General features: G+C 38.2%; 1 protein-coding gene and 1 long non-coding RNA gene across 2 annotated transcripts in view; one reads left to right on the top strand and one right to left on the bottom strand.

The window, feature by feature from the left end:
- Positions 1-17,628, top strand: part of NPFFR2 (neuropeptide FF receptor 2) — a 77,908-nt gene that overhangs the window by 6,396 nt on the left and 53,884 nt on the right. The gene's annotated exons all lie outside the window — the stretch shown is intronic.
- LOC147370496 (uncharacterized) overlaps positions 1-17,628 on the bottom strand; it is a 77,219-nt gene that overhangs the window by 22,132 nt on the left and 37,459 nt on the right. The window contains exon 2 of the long non-coding RNA XR_015165317.1: positions 12,318-12,385. This is a non-coding gene — a long non-coding RNA (uncharacterized LOC147370496). The remainder of the gene's footprint in view (positions 1-12,317; positions 12,386-17,628) is intronic.

The following is a 17,628-nucleotide window of genomic DNA, read 5'->3' as shown; positions in this document are numbered from 1 at the left end:
TCTGGTCTGTGCCTGAGCTACTGAGACTATCTTTGTGTCTGTGTTCTCTTGCTTTTGAGCTTCCTCTCCCTAGGAGAATGTAAACTCCACAAGAGATCAACTTGATGCTTTTACATTAACTCCTGGCTTCAGTGTCTAGAACAATGTGGCACACAGTAGAGACTCAGCAAATATTTGCCTAGTGAAAATTTCATTTCCATTAACCCATCAGATTCTCCTGTATCCTTTTGCATATCCAATCAAGATGCTAAAACTTCAGTCTTTAAATCCCATTCTTCCTTTATGCTTTTTTATCCTCCTTTCCACTCATCCTAGCTTAACTAAAAGGTCAATCTGTACATATTTTTTCATTTCATGTGGCAGAAAAAGTTTTTAAAAAGCCACTTAGTTACCACTGACTGCACTATTTGAATATATGTGGGTTCCATGGTATCTGTGTATGTGGATTTTTAAAAATAATCTGGGCCTAAGCACTAAGAAAGACTAAAATATGGTAAAAAATACTACAACATTTACTTTTAAGTAAAGTTAAATCCACCCATTCTATTATTGTAATCAGCATATTATAATTTCATCTTTAAAATATTTTGTTTTTAAAATATATGCATATGTAATTTTATATAAGTGCCCAAATTATATCATATTCTGTGGCTACTAAATTCTTAATTCTTCAGTTTACTTTGGTAATTGCCTCTGCCCACTCTTTTCTCCTCTGTTACTGAATCATAAGTAACTCATTTTGGCAATTGAGTTCTATTATTCTAGCTTTTCCTATGCTTTTTATAACCATTCACATGTATACATATGAACACATGCTTGTGTATATACACATGCACAATCTTTTTATTTCCAGTTTTCAAAATTGTATAATTTTTCTTATTCATTAATACTTCATGAAAAGCCCTTCATTTCAACTGTTCAGTTCAGTCACTCAGTCATGTCCGACTCTTTGCAACCCCATGGACTGAAGCATGCCAGACTTCCCTGTCCATCACCAACTCTGAGAGCTTGCTCAAACTCATGTCCATTGAGTCGGTGATGCCATCCAACCATCTCATCCTCTGTCATCCCCTTCTAGTCTTGCCTTAAATCTTTCCCAGCATCAGGGTTTTTTACGAGTCAGGTCTTTTCCAATGAGTCAGTTCTTTACATCAGTTGGCTAAACTATTGGAGCTTCAGTTTCAGCATCAGTCCTTCCAATGAATATTCAGGACTGATTTCCTTTAGGATTGACTGGATTGATCTCCTTGCAGTCCAAAGGACATTCAAGAGTCTTCTCCAAAACCACAGTTCAAAAGCAACTATTCTTCAGCACTCAACCTTCTTTATGGTCCAACTTTCACATCCATACATGACTACTGGAAAAACCATAGCTTTGACTAGATGGACCTTTGTTGGCAAAGTCATGTCTCTGCTTTTTAATATGCTGTCTAGGTTGGTCATAGCTTTTCTTCCAAGGAGCAAGCATCTTTTAATTTCATGGCTGAAGTCACCATCTGAAGTGATTTGGGAGCCCAAAAAACTAAAGTCTCTCACTATTTCCATTGTTTCCCCATCTATTTGCCATGAAGTAAGTGATGGGACTAGATGCCATGAACTTGGGTTTTTGAATGTTGAGTTTTAAGCCAGCTTCTTCACTCTCCTCTTTCACTTTCATCAAGAGACTCTTTAGTTCTTCTTCACTTTCTGCCATAAGGGTGGTATCATCTGCATATCTGAGGTTATTGATATTTCTCCCGGCAATCTTGATTCCAGCTTGTGCTTCATCCAGTCCAGCATTTCTCATGATGTACTCTGCATAGAAGTTAAATAAGCAAGGTGACAAATACAGCCTTGACGTACTCCTTTCACAATTTGGAAACAGTCTGTTGTTTCATGTCCAGTTCTAGCTGTTGCTTCTTGACCTGCATACAGATTTCTCAGGAGGCAGGTAAGATGGTCTGGTATTTCCATCTCTTGAACAATTTAATAGTTTGCTGTGATCCACACAGTCAATGGCTTTGGTGTAGTTAATGAAGCAGAAATAGATGTTTTTCTGGAACTCTCTTGCTTTTCCAAAATTCAACGGATGTTTGCAATTTGATCTCTGGTTCCTCTGCCTTTTCTAAATCCAGCTTGAACATCTGGAAGTTCTCAGTATATGTACTATTCTCATTTGGAGAATTTTGAGCATTACTTTACTAGCGTGTGAAATGAGTGCAACTGTGCGATAGTTTGAACATTCTTTGGCATTGCCTTTCTTTGGGATTGGAATGAAAACTGGCCTTTTCCAGTTCTGTGGCCACTGCTGAGTTTTCCAAATTTGCTGGCATATTGAGTGCAGTACTGTAACAGCATCTTCTTTTAGAATTTGAAATAGCTCAACTGAAATTCCATCACCTCCACTAACTATATTCATAGTGATGCTTCCTAACACCCACTTGACTTAGGCTTCCAGGATGTCTGGCTCTAGGTGAGTAACCACACCATCATGGTTATCTGGGTCATGAAGGTCTTTTTTGTACAGTTCTTGTGTATTCTTGCCACCTCTTCTTAAGATCTTCTGTTTCTGTTAGGTCCATGCCATTTCTGTCCTTTATAGTGCCCATCTTTGCATGAAATGTTCACTTGGTATTTCCAATTTTCTTGATGAGATCTCTAGTCTTTCCCATTCTATTGTTTTTCTCTATTTCATTGTTATTCACTTAAGCAGGCTTTCTTTTCTCTCCTTGTCATTCTCTGGAACTGTATTCAGTTGGGTGAATCTTTCCCTTTCTCCTTTGCCTTTTGCTTCTTTTATTTTCTCAACTATTTGTAAGGCCTCCTCATAAAATCACTTTGCCTTTTTGCATTTTTTCCTTGGGGATGGTTTTGGTCACTGCCTCCTATACAATATTATGAACCTCCATCCATAGTTCTTCAGGAACTGTGTATACCAGATCTAATCCCTTAAATCTATTCATCACCCCTACTGTATAATCATAAGGGATTTGATTTAGGTCATACCTGAATGATCTAGTGGTTTTCCTTACTTTCTTCAATTTAAGCCTGAATTTTGCAATAAGGAGCTGATGATCTGAGCCTCAGTCAGCTCCAGGTCTTGTTTATGATGAATGTATAGCTCCATGTATTTGCTCCATCTTTGGCTGCAAAAAATATAATCAATCTGATTTCGTTGTTGACCATCTGGTGGTGTCCATGCATAGAGTCATTGCTTGTGTTGTTGGAAAAGGGTGTTTGCTGTGACCATTGTGTTCTCTTTACAAAATTCTGTTAGCCTTTGCCCTGCTACATTTTGTACTCCAAGGCCAACATGCCTGTTACTCCAGGTATCTCTTGACTTCCTACTTTTGCATTCCAATCCCCTGTGATGAAAGGACATCTTTTTTTGGTGTTAGTTTTAGAAGGTCTTATAGGTCTTCACAGAACCATTCAACTTCATCTTCTTTAGCATTAGTATTTGGGACATAGACTTGGATTACTGTGATGTTGAATGGTTTGCCTTGGAAACAGACTGAGTTCATTTAGTCATTTTTCAGATTGCACCTAAGTACTACATTTAGGAATATTTTGTTGACTATAAGGGTTACTCAATTTCTTCTAAGGGATTCTTGCCCACAGTAGTATATCTAATGGCCATCTGAATTAAATTTGCCTGTTCCCACCCATTTTAGTTCATTGATTGCTAAAATTTTGATACTCACTCTTACCATCTCCTGCTTGACCGCTTCCAATTTACCTTGACTCATGGACCTAACATTCCAGGTTCCTATGCAGTATTGTTCTTTACAGCATCAGAGTTTACTTTCACCACCAGACAGATTCACAACTGAGCATTGTTTCTGCTTTGGCCTAGCCTCTTCATTCTTTCTAGAGCTACTTCTCCTCTCTTTCCCAGTAGCATAGTGGATACCTACTGACCTGGGGGGCTCATCTTACAGTGTCATATCATTTTTGCCTTTTCATTCTGTTCATGGGGTTTCAAGGCAAGAATACTGAAGTGATTTGTCATTCCCTTGTCCAGTAGACCACTGGAGCTTTATCAGAACTCTCCACCATGACTATAGTTAACAATATTGTTTTATATACTTAAAAGATTTAAGAGAGTAAATCTTAGCTGTTCTCACCACCAAAAAAAATGGTAATTATGTGAGGTAACTGACCCTAATGTGGTAATCATTTTGCAATATATATGCACATTGAATTTTAAAGACTTACACAATGCTGTATCTTATAAAGCCAGGGAAAAAAAAATTTTTTAATTAGCATGGAGACATTTGAACTCAGGCTTAAAGAGAGATTGAACTATATGGAATATTATACTGCTAATTTCCTCTTGAGCTCTTTGGTTTGTATTTCTTTAAAGCGTTATTCTGAATTTTAGAGGAAAAATGTTTTTATTCTGGAATACTGAGGGAGACCCAGTGCTATACTTATATGTAACCTGAACCAGTATTAAATGGAGGCTAAATTGGGGTGATTAATAAAATTATAAAAATTTTAGATCAAACTAGAAAAAAAAAATGAATACAGGGTATCTTTTGCAATCATCAGATTGAAAAAAATTAGGAAGGCTATGTTCAAGCTGGTTTTAGAAAAGGCAGAGGAACCAGAGATCAAATTGCCAACATCCACTGGATCATGGAAAAAGCAAGAGAGTTCCAGAAAAACATCTATTTCTGCTTTTTTGACTATGCCAAAGCCTTTGACTGTGTGGATCACAATAAACTGTGGGAAATTCTGAAAGAGATGGGAATACCAGACCACCTGATCTGCCTCTTGAGAAATTTGTATGCAGGTCAGGAAGCAACAGTTAGAAGTGGACATGGAACAACAGACTGGTTCCAAATAGGAAAAGGAGTATGTCAAGGCTGTATATTGTCACCCAGCTTATTTAACTTATATGCAGAATACATCATGAGAAACGCTGGGCTGGAAGAAGCACAAGCTGGAATCAAGATTGCCAGGAGAATTATCAATAACCTCAGATATGCAGATGACACCACCGTTATGGCAGAAAGTGAAGAGGAACTCAAAAGCCTCTTGATGAAAGTGAAAGTGGAGAGTGAAAAAGTTGGCTTAAAGCTCAACATTCAGAAAATGAAGATCATGGCATCCGGTCCCATCACTTCATGGGAAATAGATGGGGAAACAGTGGAAACAGTGTCAGACTTTATTTTTCTGGGCTCCAAAATCACTGCAGATGGTGACTGCAGACATGAAATTAAAAGACGCTTACCCCTTGGAAGGAAAGTTATGACCAACCTAGATAGCATATTCAAAAGCAGAGACATTACTTTGCCAACAAAGGTTCGTCTAGTTAAGGCTATGGTTTTTCTAGTGGTCATGTATGGATGTGAGAGTTGGACTGTGAAGAAGGCTGAGTGCCGAAGAATTGATGCTTTTGAACTGTGGTGTTGGAGAAGACTCTTGAGAGTCCCTTGGATTGCAAGGAGATCCAACCAGTCCATTCTGAAGGAGATCAGCCCTGGGATTTCTTTGGAAGGAATGATGCTAAAGCTGAAAGTCCAGTACTTTGGCCACCTCATGCGAAGAGTTGACTCTTTGGAAAAGACTCTGATGCTGGGAGGGACTGGGGGCAAGAGGAGAAGGGGATGACAAAGGATGAGATGGCTGGATGGCATCACTGACTTGATGGACGTGAGTCTGAGTGAACTCCGGGAGTTGGTGATGGACTGGGAGGCCTGGCGTGCTGCAGTTCATGGGGTCGCAAAGAGTCGGACACGACTGAGCGACTGATCTGATCTGATCTGATCAGAGCCAAGCACTAGAGCAATGGAAACTCTTATTTAGTTTGATCACTTTGGAAAGTGATGAAAGTGAAAGTGTTAGTCGCTCAGTCCTGTCTGACTCTTTGAGACCCCATGGACTGTAGCCTACCAGGCTCATCTGTCCATAGAATTCTCCAGGCAAGAATACTAGAGTGGGTTGCCATTTCCTTCTCCAGAGGATCTTCCTGACCCAGGGATCAAACCCAGGTCTCCTGCATTCCAGGCAGACCCTTTACCATATGAGCCACCAGGGAAGCCATCATATTTGGTAAAATTAAAAATGGACATGCTTGATATATGTACGTAAGGAGACATGTATAATCTCATTGTCATAGAGTGTTGATGAGAGCATTATCTGCAATTAGAAAATGGAAACAAGTCTCTAGAAAATGGATAAATGCTCATATGAGGAATACTACCACTAAGGACGAAGAGAAGCTGTCATGCATTGGTTAAATGGAGAAACTTTGGGAAGATTTGAGCACTGCTCTGTTGTAACTTGGGACTTGCCTGTTGGCTCAAATGATAAAGAATCTGCCTGCAATATGGGAGACCTGGGTTTGATCCCGCAGTCCCCTGGAGAAGGGGATGGCAACTCACTCCAGTGTTCTTGCTGGAGAATTCAAGGGACTGAGGAGCCTGGTGGGCTGTATTCCTTGGGGTTACAAAGAGTCGGACAGACTGAGCAACTAACACTGTCATAACTTTAGACAGCTATTTATTCTGTAGCTCTGTAAAATATGGATAATACCTACCTCAACAGTTAAGTATAAACAAGTTAATCCATGTAATGTGTGTAGAACATTGGCTGTTACACAGAGAAAGTTCATTAAATGTTTTATTATTATTATTCAGAGAGTCAAAGAATGAACTAGACCTATCTATATGCACATGGAAGTATCTTGAAAAACACTATATTGAGTTAAAAAGAAAAAAGTTTCAGAATTAAATACTCACTATGGCCTGGAAAATCCCATGGACGGAAGGAGCCTGTTAGGCTGCAATCCATAGGGTCGCTAAGAGTCCGACACGACTGAGCGACTTCACTTTCACTTTTCACTTTCATGCATTGGAGAAGGAAATGGCAGCCCACTCCAGTGTTCTTGCCTGGAGAATCCCAGGGATGGGGGAGCCTGGTGGGCTGCCATCTATGGGGTCGCACAGAGTCAGACACGACTGAAGTGACTTAGCATACCATAGCATAGCATGATAACTAAAGATCCAGAGTAACCCAAATCCCCACAAGTCAATATATTTTACTGCTTGCAAATATTTGTAGGGAGAATGTAAAATGATTGCCTGAAGCCAAAAAGACAAAGCATTGGGAAGCTTTACTTCATCACATTTTATTTCATTTATAAAATAACAGTCTTGCAACAAATAAGATAGATATTAATACTTATCAATATGTAAGTCTTGTCTATAATATTATGACCTTTATATTGATACTTAAAATGTTTCAAAAAATAAAAAGATAAAAATATAGTAAAAATTTTAAGTTGAAAAGTCAGAAAAATGTGGTAAAAGTTTTCTAAAAATGTAAAAAAAAAATTAAAATGTTATTTGATAAAAGCCTCATTTAAATCAGTAAGAAAAACACTAAGATTGATTTCATATATTAATGGACAAGTTTCATGCAAAAGCAATTACCAAATAGAAAAAATATATAAATAGCTTAAATATTTATAAAGATTCTGTCATTTTAATAACAACTTTAAAAATGTTGAAGCAAAAATATAGTTTTGTTGATCTCTAACAACTAATGTCACTGATTCAATGAACGTGAGTTTGAGCAAACACCAGGAGATAGAAAAGGACAGGGAAGACTGGCATGCTGCAGTCCATGGGGTCGCAGAGTTGGACATAACTGAGTGACTGAACAGCAGTAGCTTATAACTAAATTTTTTAAAAATTATATTAGTGAAACAAGCACTGTATATGTTATGGTTGTGACACTGTAAAGTTTTAGGTAATTTCAAAATAATTTAGTATAGATATAAAATAGTATTTAATCATCTGAAACATTTTTGAAATGCAGCTTTAATATAAATACTAGTAAATAAAAAATGCTGAATTAAAACCCCCATAAGCAATAATGTTTGGTTGTGTTTAACATCCATTGCTCTTAGGATGTGTGTGTGCTATTGCTCCAGTCATGTCCAACTCTTTGTGACCCCATGAACTATAGCTCACCAGGCTCCTCTGTCCACGGGGATTTTCCAGGCAAGACTATTGGAGTGGGTTGCCGTGCCCTCCTCCAGGGAATCTTCCCAACCCAGTGATCAAACCTGTGTCTCTTAGGTCTCCTGCATTGGCAGGCAGGTTCTTTACCACTAGTGACACCTGGGAAACCCCTGCCCTTAGGGTAACCACCTAAGTTTTTGTTACAGCCTAAAAGGTGCTTTTTGATTCGATCCATATCTGCTTATTATGTGGAGCTTCCCTTGCATGATGCTATCTCTCCATCTCTAGGCTGTAACCAAAGTGAACTTCTGCCAGGGTCTCTTCCCTCTCAGTTTTGGTGAATATTGAATTCTGTAATTCTCACTGACCTCCCCCCACCCAAGTGGTATTCTCTGCCTCAATACGACTTATTCTTGACTTAATTTTTTCCCGCCCCCCCACAGGAGGCCTGTTCAGTCCAGGTTAGAGAGGTTTCTCTGATATGCTTGCCTTAGAGCTCAGGGTCCACACTCATACTAGTCATCATCCTTGTATTATAGTTAACTGACTACTGTTTGTCTTTTATGCAGGACTATTAGCTTTTTGAAGGCTGGTAAGTCTGAGTATTGTGTTTAGTTAATAGCAGAATATACTGAATGAATGCATGAATTAATGTATGAATGAATGAATAAAAATTATAGAAAAATATGCTGACGTGTTAGTAGTTGGGGTTCTATGAAGTTTTACACTTTATAATAATTTCTTTTCTGCCCACTTGAGTTTGGAGCCTTTTAGATATAGATGCAGCAGTTTAAGTCATGGAGACTTAAAATAATAGCTTTCTTACCCCTCTACACTGTTGGTGTGAGTGTAAATTGGTGAAGCCACATGGAGAACAGTATGGAGGTTCCTTAAAAAGCTGAGAATAGAGCTACTACCAAGTGACCTGGCAATCCCACTCTGGAGCATGTATCTGGAAAAGATGAAAGCTCTAATTTGAAAAGATTCATATACCTCAGTGTTCATGGTGACACTATTTACAATAGCCAAGACACGGGAGCAACCTAAGTGTCTATTAACAGACAACTGGTTTAAAAATATTTGGCGTGTGTATACAATAGAATACTATGTAGACTTAACAAAGTGAAATATTGCCATCTGCAGGAAAGTGGATGGACCTAGAGAATATCATATTAAGGGAAATAAGTAAGACAGAGGTAAATATTGTATGATATCATTTATATATTGAAACTAAAAACTAATACCAATGAACTTATTTACAAAATAGAAACAGACTCACAAACAGTGAGAACAATATTATGGTTACCAAAAGGGAAAGGGTGAGGGGACAGATAAATTGTTAATAGATACACGCTACTATATATAAAATAGATAAATAAGGGCCTACTGTATAACACAGGGAACTATATTCAACATCTTGCAATAGACTATGATGAAGAAGAATCTGAAAAAAAATATTTATATCTATCTATCTGAACTTGATATATATATATATATATATATATATATATATACATATATATATATTTAGCTGTGCCACATGGCTTGTGGGATCTTAGTTCCCTAAGCAGGATTGAAACTTGCACCCTCGGCAGTGAAAGCAAGGAGTCCTAACCACTGGACTGCCAGGAAATTCCCTCCATCTATCTATTTGAATCACTTTTCATGTATACCTAAAACTAACACAATATTGTAAGTCAGCTATATTTCAATTAAAAAAACAGCTTTATTACTGATGAGACTGTGGGCAAGGGAATTTCCTCTAAAAGTTATTCCTAAATTGGACCATTTTCCACTTAATTCCTCAAATACAGGGAAACAACCCAGTTCACACAATTTATATGATTGTGAATACAGATCATATAATCCTTATAGGCAGCAAGTTCCAAAAGAGTAATAGAAAGGACAGATTCTTTAGTTTTTTTCTCCTAGATTCCTTAAGTCTTATCAGAGGAGTAAGTGACTGAAGCCTCAGAAGGCTCATCTGAGAAAATTTCTTTCAATATGGAAACATTTCAAGAGGAGGGGATTCTACCTCTAGTGGTAGTAATTTGGGTTTTCCAATTTTGTTTATATTTTCTGTATTTTCTAATTATCATGCACTCTTTTTAATTTGATATTTATTAATATCAAAAATATTAAGTTTTTGAAAAAAATAAGTTTTAAAATGTAAGTTGCAATAGTAATTTTCCTTTGCTACTTATTATCTCACAAGTGTTAGTTGAGGCAATCTGCAATACATTTATATTCATGTGAAAGATCTCATGTGAGAGAATGAAAGAAGTACCTAATGGAAAAAATAAACAAATTTCTTGAAAATTAGCTAAAAGAAAAATATACATATTAATGATATACAACTGTACAAGGCCTCTTGTGTGAGAAAATTATGTTTTAAATGAAGTGATCGTGGCAAGAGATATGAGTACTGAGGCTTTCTTTATAGTCCTTTGGTAATGTGACCAAAATTTTTTCCCTTATCTCCTTTTGCAATATGTTCACACTATTTTTCCACTTGTGATCAGTAATCTTGAGTTTCATTGAAGCTAATATGAACTTTTAGAGCTAGAAAGAACATTAGCCATAATTTTTCTTTTCTTCTTAATTTTATAGATTATCAAACTATAATGTATAAATATCAACCTAAAATGTATAAATATCAAGCCACATAACTTAGGGACAGCCAAGATGAGGTGTCACATTTCCTATCCTCCTACTTGATGTCTTTTCTGCTAGAGCATACATCCATCCACCACAAGGTCACAACTTTTGAGGATCTTGTAAAGAAAAATAGCAATACACCTTCCAACAGAGAAAAGGAAAACACTCCCCCTCCTCTGAACACTTTGTGAGTAAAGCATTAAGGAGTACTACTAGGTCAACTAACGTGTTCTCTGTGGAACATGTCATTAAAATTGAAAGCACTTATCTCATATGCAAATACTTAAAAACCTAGCTTTTAGGTTTGTGTTTAATAGTTTTAGTGCTCTGTTATACAACATAATTGGGTGGTTTTCTATATAAGTGAATAACAAGGATAACAGTGCAAAAGCAAAACTGAGTTTAGAGCTTGTCTTCTTAAAATTACTATTTGGAAACAAGAGCCACGGTACATTTAATTATATGGAATTTGACAGTTTCAAGATTGAGTTGTTTCTTTGATTATCCTTTTGTTATACCTTTGTGTCTTCATAAAGGATATGTGTATGTTCCAATGCATTCAGTATGGACAAATTTTAATATAGCTTGCTAGGATACTGTGCAATAAGGCTTTTGAGAGTGGTTAAATTGGAGAAGGCAAAAGCACCCCACTCCAGTACTGTTGCCTGGAAAATCCCATGGATGGAGGAGCCTGATAGGCTGCAGTCCATGGGGTCGCTGGGAGTCGGACACGACTGAGCGACTTCACTTTCACTTTCCACTTTCATGCATTGGAGAAGGAAATGGAAACCCACTCCAGTGTTCTTGCCTGGAGAGTCCCGTGGATGGAGAGGCCTGGTAGGCTGCAGTCCATGGGGTCGCACAGAGTTAGACACGAGTGAAGCGACTTAGCAGCATTTTGGTTAATATGGGCAAAAGGACCTAAGAAGCTATCTTTTAACTAAAGCTGTAGAACATAGACTACCATGGATCTACAGAATGTTATTTGCTGTTTATTTTAAAGAGATGGAAAATGTTTGATAGGGGAATTTTTTAAACTATAACAATTGTAGCCTTGAACATGATAGTATTTGATAACTAAGATTTAACTTACAAAGTGTGATCCACGAGCTGTGTTCTCTTGGGTTCATAAGTTCATGTTTATATCAAGAATTCCAAATATCAGTTATTAGACCTTGTAGATTTTGTATTAGCTGAAGAGAATGCTAGCCTTTGAGGTGAGATAGATATAAGCTCAGTTTAGAATAAAGCTATAGTCACACATTACTTAATGGCCTTTATCTGAACACCAAAAAGTTGGGGGGAAGACTTCCACATTTCTAGTTCATTTTTAAAAATCTATTTTTAATTAGAGGATAATTACCTTACAATATTGTGTTCATTTCTGTCATATATCAACTTGAATCAGCCACAGGTATACATATGTCCCCTCCTTCTTAAACCTTCCTCCCACCTTCCTCCCACCTCCCATCCCATCCCACGCCTCTAGGTTGTCAGAGAGCATCAGATTTGAGCTCCCTGAGTCATACAGCAAATTCCCACTGGTTATCTACTTTACATATGGTAATGTATATGTTTTAATGCTACTCTCTCAGTTTCTCCCACCCTCTCTTTCACTCACTGTGTCCACAATTCTATTCTCGATAGGAGCAATTATTTTATAGACATCTAATTAAAACTGTTCTCACATTAGTATCTCCTTACCTGGAAAACCAGTACCAGTGAATTTTCTTTGTCTATGCAAGACATTTATGTAGCCATAGAAGACAGAACTGTAATAGTAATATAAATAAAAGGAAAATCATATCAGTAAAGGTTGACCAAGTGGATACAGTAATTGCAGAAGAAACAATTTGATATCATCAGTGATAAATCTAGTGCCCACAGGTCAAGTTATAAGAAAAGGGATTTAAATAGGGCACTATTTCCAATTGAAATGCATCATTCACTTGTACTAGAGTTATCTAAGATAAAATAACAAGTATTTTTCCTTCTTCCCACAACTTTCCCATGTAGTGTGTTATTTTTGCACATCAGATATGAAATTTAACCCTAGGTTGGTGGCACAGTGGTAAAGAATCTGCCTACCAATGCAAAAGATACAGGAGATACAAATTTGATCCCTGGGTTGGGAAGATCCCCTGGAGAAGGAAATGAAAGCCACTCCAGTATTCTTGCCTGGAAAATTTCATGAACATAGAAACCTGGTGGGCTACAGTCCATGGGGTCTCAAAGGGTCAGACACGACTGGGCATGTATGCAACGCCAAACACATTCTTCCATTTAGGAAGACTGGTTAATTTTTAATTAGTTTTTATTGGAGTATAGTTACATTACAATGTTGGTTACTTTCTGCTGTACCACAAAGCAAATCAGACATGGATTCATATTTATCCCCTCTTTTTCATATTTCCTTCCCATTGAGGTCACCACAGAGCACTGAGTAGAGTTGCCTGTGCTATACAGTAGGTTCTCATTCAGTTCAGTTCAGTTCAGTCACTCAGTCATGTCTGACTCTCTGCGACCCCATGAATCCCAGCACGCCAGGCCTCCCTGTCCATCACCAACTCCCGGAGTTCACTCAGACTCACGTCCATCGAGTCCATGATGCCATCCAGCCATCTCATCCTCTGTCATCCCCTTCTCTTCTTGCCCCCAATCCCTCCCAGCATCAGAGTCTTTTCTAATGAGTCAACTCTTCGCATGAGGTGGCCAAAGTACTGGAGTTTCAGCTTTAGCATCATTCCTTCCAAAGAAATCCCAGGGCTGATCTCCTTCAGAATGGACTGGTTGGATCTCCTTGCAGTCCAAGGGACTCGGAAGAGTCTTCTCCAACACCACAGTTCAAAAGCATCAATTCTTCGGCACTCAGACTTCTTCACAGTCCAACTCTCACATCCATACATGACCACTTGAAAAACCATAGCCTTGACTAGATGGACCTTTGTTGGCAAAGTAATGTCTCTGCTTTTCAATATGCTATCTAGGTTGGTCATAATTTTCTTCCAAGGGGTAAGAGTCTTTTAATTTCATGGCTGCAGTCACCATCTGCAGTGATTTTGGAGCCCCCAAAAATAAAGTCTGACACTGTTTCCACTGTTTCCCCATATATTTGCCATGAAGTGATGGGACCAGATGCCATGATCTTCGTTTTCTGAATGTTGAGCTTTAAGCCAACTTTTTCACTCTCCACTTTCACTTTCATCAAGAGGCTTTTTAGTTCCTCTTCACTTTCTTCCATAAGAGTGCTGTCATCTGCATATCTGAGGTTATTGATATTTCTCCCGGCAATTTTGATTCCAGCTTGTGCTTCTTCCAGCCCAGCATTTCTCATGATGTACTCTGCATATAAGTTAAAAAAGCAGGGTGACAATATACAGCCTTGACGTACTTCTTTTCCTATTTAGAACCAGTCTTTTGTTCCATTAGTTATATATTTTATACATGATTGCAGCCATGAAATTAAAAGATGCTTGTATCTTAGAAGACAAGCTATGACAAACCTCAGTTCAGTTCAGTTCAGTCACTCAGTCGTGTCCGACTCTTTGCGACCCCATGAATCGCAGCACGCCAGGCCTCCCTGTCCATCACCAACTCCCGGAGTTCACCCAGACTCATGTGCATCGAGTTGGTGATGCCGTCCAGCCATCTCATCCTCTGTTGTCCCCTTCTCCTCCTGCCCCCAATCCCTCCCAGCATCAGGGTCTTTTCCAATGAGTCAACTCTTCTCATGAGGTGGCCAAAGTATTGGAGTTTCAGATTTAGCATCAGTCCTTCCAATGAACACCCAGGACTGGACTCCTTTAGGATGGACTGGTTGGATCTCCTTGCTATCCAAGGAACTCGCAAGAGTCTTCTCCAACACCACAGTTCAAAAGCATCAATTCTTCGGCACTCAGCTTTCTTTGTAGTCCAACTTTCACATCCATACATGACCACTGGAAAAACCATAGCCTTGACTAGATGGACCTTTGTTGGCAAACTAATGTCTCTGCTTTTCAATATGCTATCTAGGTTGGTCATCCAATCCCAAAGAAAGGAAGTGCCAAAGAATGCCCAAACTACCGCACAATTGCACTCATCTCACATGGTAGTAAAGTAATGCTCAAAATTCTCCAAGCCAGGCTTCAGCAATACATGAACCGTGAACTACCAGATGTTCAAGCTGGTTTTAGGAAAGGCAGAGGAACCAGAGGTCAGATTGCCAACATCTGCTGGATCATTGAAAAAGCAAGAGAGTTCCAGAAAAACATCTATTTCTGCTTTATTGACTATGCCAAAGCCTTTGACTGTGTGGATCACAATAAACTGTGGAAAATTCTGAAAGAGATGGGAATACAGGACCACCTGACCTGCCTCTTGAGAAACCTGTATGCAGGTCAGGAAGCAACAGTTACAACTGGACATGGAACAACAGACTGGTTCCAAATAAGAAAAGGAGTACATCAAGGCTGTACATTGTCACCCTGCTTATTTAACTTATATGCATATTACATCATGAGAAATGCTGGACTGGAAGAAGCACAAGCTGGAATCAAGATTTCCGGGAGAAATATCAATAACCTCAGGTATGCAGATGACACCACCCTTATGGCAGAAAGTGAAGAGGGACTAAAAAGCCTCTTGATGAAAGTGAAAGTGGAGAGTGAAAAAGTTGGCTTAAAGCTCAACATTCAGAAAACTAAGATCATGGCATCCGGTCCCATCACTTCATGGGAAATAGATGGGGAAACAGTGGAAACAGTATGACATTAAAGCAGTGTAAATGCATCGTTGCCTATTCCTTATTGAGAGGTACAATTTTCAGTGATTTTCCAAAACTATGATAGCAAGTTTATGGTTTGCATAGATGTTTGTTATCATGTAGAGGTAATTCTCTTATATTCCTAGCTTTAAATATCATAAGTAGTGGTAAATACCATATTTATATGTTGAATCCACATTCAGGGATTTGAAAACTCAATTTTGAGATTTTTAGCTCGCTTCAAATTGATTTGCAGATACAATATAATCCAAGCACATCTCAGCATACTTTTTTTTAAGAAAATGGTAAGATGTTAATCTATAAGGAAAAGCAAAGAACCTAGAAGAGACAAACTCTTTTCAAGTGAACAAATTTGGAGGATTTAGACTACTTAATTTCAAGATTTATTGTAAAGCTACAGTAATTAAGATAGTGTTATTAGTTTAAGCATAGACATATAGATCAGTAGAACAATAATAGAGAAATAGACCCACAGTTATTTGGTAAATTTATTTTAGAAAAATTATCCAATGTAAGTCAATCAGAAAAGGACAATATTTTGAATAAATTACAATGAAACAACTGGATATCTCCATGAAAAAAAAATTTTTTTCTCGACCCTTACCTCATATCACAAAAGGTGAACCAAAATTGAGCACAAGCATAATATGAGCTAAAACTATTTAATTTCCATTAAAAAATAGAAAATCTTTTCAAATTCGTGTAGGTAAAGATTTCCTAAATATGGCAGAAGAACAATAAGCCATTAAAAAAGGATATCGTTAACTATCAAAATCAAAGGAAAAAATTTATACTCTTTAAGAGACAATCAGAAAAACAATCCACAAACTAGAAGTAAATATTGTAACAGAACACATAACTTACAAAGGGCTTATATCCAGAATACATAAACAATTTTTATAACTCAAGAATACAAGGGGATTCTTTGGTGGTCCCGTGGGTTAAAAATCTGCCTGTCAATGCTGAGGATATGGTTTCGATCCTCGGTCCAGGAGGATTCTACATGCCTCGGGGCAACTAAGCCCATGCACCCCAACTACTGAGCCTGCGCTCTAGAGCCTGTGCTCCACAAGAGAATCTACAACAATAAGTGCACACACCGCAACTGGAGAGTAGCCCTTGCTCACCACAATTAGAGGAAGCCCAGGGATCGAACCCAGGTCTCCCACATTGCAGTTTTTGGGAAGCCACAGTTCAACCCACGACACTGAGAAATGGGATATTTACATTATCTCGGAGTTTTTCCCACCATATACTTTTAAGTGGAAAGGGAAAAAGACTCCACATTGGAGAAACCTGGCAAATGAAGGTCAGCATCCTCTGTGATAGTACACATCCTAGTGTGTGCTTTCTTATATGGTGCCCTCCACAAAATTGCTTCTGTGGTACTTCTGCCAAAAATGCAGAATGTGAATCTACTCCCGAGGAAACACTAGACAATGGGGTGACATCCTATAATACTTTCCAGGAAGTCAAGGTTATGAAAGATAGGAAGGGAGGATGGAAAGACGTCACCAGAGAAAGATTTCTTTGGTTCTAAAGGACAGTGTCGGGAGGTGGTAATATTTGAGTGAGACCTATGAGATAGTGCTTTTATCAATGATAATTTCCTGATTTTGATCATTGTTTTGCAGCTGTGAAAGAGACCAAAGTTCTTAGGGGCTTAAGGGGACTTATATCAGTATCTTACTGCCACAGAGTTCAGAAAATACTACACATACATAGAAAAATAATGATAGAATAAATATGGCAAAATGTCAGCAGCTGGGGAATCTGAGTGAAAACTATATGGAAGTTATTTATATTATTGTTGTAACTGTCCTGTAATTCTGGAATTGCTTACAAATAAAAAGTCTGAAATTTTAAAATTTTGAAAATGTAACTCTGTACTTAATAGGAGTCTGGTTCTAGAATGTCAGTCTGGCTGGAAAACTCGTGTTACATGTGCCCTGTCTTCTGTAACCTGGCTTTTGGCGACAGTCTAGCAACCTGACTGGTTTTCTAAAGTATCCGTGGTTAGTTAGAGAATAATCTGTTCTAAGGACTTCCCTGGTGGTCCAGTGGTTAAGAATTCGCCTTCCAACGCAGGTGACATGGGTTCAATCCCTGGTCAGGGAACTAATGCCCACATGCCTCTGGGAAGCCTGGGTGCCACAACTAAGACCCGATGCAGCCAAAAATAGACAAACAAACAAACAAAAAAGAATAGTCACCTCTTTGACAACCCGTGAACAAGCTTAGGGAAAATAA

This window comes from Bos grunniens, chromosome 6 (assembly GCF_055505025.1).
Source record: "Bos grunniens cultivar Pamir isolate PY7600 chromosome 6, Bosgru_T2T1.0, whole genome shotgun sequence".
Taxonomy (NCBI): domain Eukaryota; kingdom Metazoa; phylum Chordata; class Mammalia; order Artiodactyla; family Bovidae; genus Bos; species Bos grunniens.
The sequence above is the reverse complement of the archived record's forward strand: the minus strand, read 5'-3'. Positions and strand labels throughout refer to the sequence as shown.